General features: G+C 40.8%; 1 pseudogene; it reads left to right on the top strand.

Annotated features, from left to right (window-relative positions):
• Nucleotides 1–4,207: 4,207 nt before the first annotated feature.
• LOC116537797 lies at nucleotides 4,208–4,691 on the top strand (annotated as a pseudogene).
• Nucleotides 4,692–5,310: the final 619 nt, after the last annotated feature.

The raw sequence follows: 5,310 nt of genomic DNA, 5'->3' as shown, positions 1-5,310 counted from the left end.
TTGAGACGGAGTTTCGCTCTTGTTACCCAGGCTGGAGTGCAATGGCGCGAACTCGGCTCACCGCAACCTCCGCCTCCTGGGTTCAGGCAATTCTCCTGCCTCAGCCTCCTGAGTAGCTGGGATTACAGGCACGCGCCACCATGCCCAGCTGATTTTTTGTAGTTTTAGTAGAGACGGGGTTTCACCATGTTGACCAGGATGGCCTTGATCTCTTGACCTCGTGATCCACCCGCCTCGGCCTCCCAAAGTGCTGGGATTACAGGCTTGAGCCACCGCGCCCGGCTTTAATTTTTATTATTTATTTATTTTTTGAGAATGAGTCACGCTTTGTTGCCCAAGCTGGAGAGCAGAAACCCTATCTCTGCTGACGGCAACCTTTGCCTCCCAGGTTCAAGCAATTTTTCTGCCTCAGCCTCCCGAGTAACTGAGAATACAGGCACGTGCCACCATGCTTGAATAATTTTTGTATTTTCAGTAGAGAGATGGTTTCGCTATGTTGGCCAGGCTGGTCTGGAACTCCTGACCTCAAGTGATCCACCCACCTCAGCCAACTAAAGTGCTGGGATTGCAGGTGTAAGCCACCACGAGAGAAAAATGTTAATATAAATATGTGAGCATCTACATGGAACCAAGACAAGTGAAACTACAGTAAAAGGATACACATGTGCCTTTTCAGAGTCATAGTGTGGGGAGTCATAGTGTGGGGAAAAAAAAGAAATACTTCTGAAACCTAATGTCACTTGACTGTAAGGGAGAAATTGAGAAGTTAATAAATTGATATCAGTTAAGTCAGAAAAATTGCCCAGAGAAAAACACTCTCATTCCATAATGAACAGAAATTACCGGGAATATCCTGATTATCTGAAACAAGACAATGTAAGCACAGGCAAGTAAGGTGAAGATTTTTATCTGGAATGATTATGTCTATTATCTAACAGTATTTAAACTTCATGCCTTCAGATACACAAAAGTGGTAAAGTTAGGAGAATAATATTTGTTTTCTATGTTAAATGAGTTCCAGGAAAGGGCCAGTATCTCTTTCTAGGACCCAGGGATCATCTCATGACATTAGAATTCAATGTACTAAAATTAACCTGATAATACAAAATATACCATAGCATGAGGCCAGGCGAGGCGACTTGTAATCCTAGCACTTTGGGAGGCCAAGGCAAGTGGATCATGTGTGAAGTCAGGAGTTCCAGACAAGCCTGGTCAACATGGTGAAACCCCATCTCTATTAAAAATACAAAAATTGAATTGGGTGCGGTGGCTCATGCCTGTAATCCCAGCACTTGGGGAGGCTGAGGCGGGCAGATTGCCTAAAGTCAGGAGTTAAAGACCAGCCTGGCCAACATGGTGCAACCCCATCTCCACAAAAATTAGCTGAGCAGGGTGACTGGCCCCTATAATCCCAGCTAAGAGAGGCAAGAGAACTGAACCCTAGAGGCGCAGGTTGTAGTGAGCCGAAATTGTGCCACTGCATTCCAGCCTGGGTGACAGAATGAGACTCCAAAAAAAAAAATTAAGAATTAAAAAATAAAAGTAAAAATACAAAAATTAGCCAGACATGACGGCACATATGTGTAATCCTAGCTACTCAGGAGGCTGAGGCAGAAGAATCACTCGAGCCCAGAAGGCAGAGGTTGCAGTGAACTGAGATTGGGCAACTGCACTCCAGCCTGGGTGATGGCGCAAGACTCTGTCTCAAATAAATAAATTAAATCAAATTAAATATACCATGAAATAGTAACTGGTGGTAAGTGGCTAGGATTTCACTCGAAAGCTATGAATAGAATACACATTACTTTCTTAGGGAGTTTGCTAGTAAACAACCCATCTTCCTCTTAGAAAACTATGAGATCGCTGGGCATGGTGGCTCACACCTATAATCCCAGCACTTTGGGAGGCCAAGGCACACAGATCACCTGAGGACAGGAGTTTGAGATCAGCCTGACCAATATGGGGAAACCCTGTCTGTACTAAAAATACAAAATTAGCTAGGCATGGTGGCACATGCCTGTAGTCCCGGCTACTCATGAGGTTGAGGCAGGAGAATCCCTTGAACCCAGGAGGAGTTCATCCTACCGCACTCCAGCCTGGAGTGCATAGCTACATATGTTCAAATTCCTACAAAGTATCTCGTGTTATGAATCAATTTCATAAGTCATAAAATACTGCTTAGGATAACATTAACCAGAAACTACCTGCAATCATTTTTTCTACTGTTAATGCTAGGTGTGGTATTTACAAAAATCACCTGTAATAACCAAGAGTGAAACTCCAACTCAAAAAAAAAAAAAAAAGAGGCTGGGCACAGAGGCTCATGCCTGTAATCCCAGCACTTTGGGAGGCTAAAGTGGGCAGATTGCAAGGTCAAGAAATTGAGACTATCCTGGCCAACATGGTGAAACCCCGTCTCTACTAAAAAAATATATAAAAATTAGTTGGGCGTGGTGGCACGCGCCTGTAGTCCCAGCTACTTGAGAAGCTGAGGCAGGAGAATCGCTTGAACCAGGGATACAGAGGTTGCAGTGAGCCTAGATCCTGCCACTGCACTCCAGCCTGGGCAAGAGAGGGAGACTCCATCTCAAAAAAAAGAAAAGAAAGAAAAAGAAAACTGTGAGACCATTTACAGTTAATATTTTCAAAATTATATTCGGTATATTCTCATGTTGTTATATACTGAGATAAAATCAACAACACAACATACTTGTTAGGATGTATTACAAGAATCCTCAGATTTAAGCTTTAAACATATCCCTTCAATCTCTCCAACTGGTAAAAAAAAAAAAAAAAAAAAGACTGAAAAATATAAGGAAAAGCAAAGGTTTCAAATTTAAAATAATGTAGGTTTTTTCCAGATTATGTAAGCAATACATACTTATTTTAGAAAATACAGAAATTAAGAAAGAAATGAAGGAGAAAGGAAAGGAGAGAGGGAGGAGAAAAGAAAGACAAAGAGAGGGAGTAAAGAAAGGAAGGAGGAAAGGAAAGAAGGGAGTGAGGTAAGAAAGACCAGCAAAAGTAGACATATTTCTACTGGACAGGTTTGCAATGGTCTAAACAGTCTAAAAATAACTAGGACTCAGGCCTATTCATGCATGGATAATTATGCCTTTCTGCCAATGTCAGAGGAATTTTTGGTTTTAGAGAAGGTTGTTTTTTTTTTAATTATTTTTATTTTTACTTTTGATCTTCTATAATTTTTATTCTTCCTACTTCTTTTAGATTTGTAATCCCTTTCTATATTACATTTTTTAGGTGAAGTCAAAAAAATTTTTTAAACAGGTGAACAGTATAAAGGTAAATTACTGGATTTAGTTTTAGAATGTGGCATTCTAGACTTGGGTCGGTCTGTAAATGAGGCTTGTTCTGACACAACCTTTGGTCTGATACTCAGATTCTTTAGAAATGCTATAGATCCCTTTTAAACTCCATTCAACTTCTTGAAATTATTTGTAATGTTCTATATATCATTCATCACTACCTGATTTTTTTTCTTTATTTGCTTATTGTCTATATCACCCAACTAGAATGTAGACACCAGATAATCTTGTCTTGTTCACTGGAATACCCAGGACCAACACCTGACAAGTAGGAAGAAGTTAATAAAAGCCCTCTTACTACATAAATCTAGTGTCACCTAAATGTAAGATGAATTTTCCCCCAAAATTTCTAGAAAATACAATAGCCATGTATGTTCAAGTTCCTACAAAGTCTCTCATGTTGTGGATCAATTTTGTAAGCCATAAAATATTGCTTAGAATAACATTAACCAGAAACTACTCTACAATCATTTTTCTATAACTAATGCTAGGTGTGATGTTCACAAAAATCATCTGTTGGCCTGGTGCAATGACTCTTGACTGTAATCCCAGCACTTTGGGAGGCCAAGGCAAGCATACCACAAAGTTAAGAGATTGAGACCATCCTGGCCAACATCATGAAACCCCGTCTCTACCAAAACTACAAAAATTAGCTGGGCGTAGTGGCGCATGCCTGCAGTCCCAGCTACTCGGGAGGCTGAGGCAGGAGAATCACTTGAACCTGGGAGGCAGAGGTTGCAGTGAGCCGAGATCAAGCCACTGCACTCCAACCTGGCAACAGAGCAAGACTCCGTCTCAAAACAAAACAAACAAAATCATCTGTTAAAGTTAACATGAAAGACCTTTCAGCCAGAACCGACATCTTCCAGTAATTTGCCTAAATGATGAAAACAAAGGGAAAGAGGAGAGGCACCTGACATATGTTCTCTAGGCCTTTCAGAAAACATGAAGCTGTTCCTTTGGCCACGTATATGCGAATCTATAAGAAAGGTGATATTGTAGACATCAAGGGATGGGTACTGTTGAAAAAGGAAGCCCTGCAAGTGTTATCAAGGCAAACCTGGAAGAGTCTACAGTGTTACCCAGCGTGCTGTTGGCATTGTTGTAAGCAAACGAGTGAAGGGCAAGATTCTTGCCAGGAGAATTAATGTGCGTGTTGAGCACATTAAGCACGCTAAGACCTGGGATAGCTTCCTGAAACACGTGAAGGACAATGATCAGAAAAAGGAAGAAGCCAAAGAGAAAGGTACCTGGGTTCAACTGAAGCTCCAGCCTGCTCCACCCAGAGAAGCACACTGTGTGAGAACCAATGGAAAGGAGCCTGAGCTGCTGGAACCTATGAATTCATGGCATAATAGGTGTTAAAAAAAAATAAAAGACCTCTGGACTATAAAAATGTTTCTTTTCATTGAAGTGTGGTGTCCTCTTCCCCAAAGAAATACTTGAAGCAAATTTTAATTGTGACCTAATTCATTATGTAATATCTTTACTATTCAAATTTAATGTATTTCTTGCTGAAAGATGTGAGGTAGTTTATTGCAACAAACTACTCAATTGGTTAGAAAATGGCCAGGTATTATATATGAAATATTTGTACTGGTTTGAAGATAGTCCCTCTAAATCATCAAGGAAAAAATAAAACAATTTACAAAAGAAGTATAAAAGAAGGCAAAGAAGGTTAGCAATTTCAGTATTTATTCTGGGTTTTGATACCATGTTTACAAGTGTTGGAAGCCATTATTAATAGGGATTTTAAAGATTACTTTAAAAAGGAATAACGGGGGCCAGCCGCAGTGGCTCACGCCTGTAATCCCAGTACCTGGGGAGGTCGAGGCAGGCGGATCACAAGGTTAAGAGATCGAGACCATCCTGGCCAACATAGTGAAACCCTGTCTCTACTAAAAATACAAAAATCAACTGAGTGTGGTGGCACGCACCTGTAGACCTGGCTACTCGGGAGGCTGAAGCAGGAGAATCACTTGAA

This window comes from Sapajus apella, unplaced genomic scaffold (genome assembly GCF_009761245.1).
Source record: "Sapajus apella isolate SASKATOON/1434 unplaced genomic scaffold, GSC_monkey_1.0 scaffold4, whole genome shotgun sequence".
Taxonomy (NCBI): Eukaryota; Metazoa; Chordata; class Mammalia; order Primates; family Cebidae; genus Sapajus; species Sapajus apella.
The sequence above is the reverse complement of the archived record's forward strand: the minus strand, read 5'-3'. Positions and strand labels throughout refer to the sequence as shown.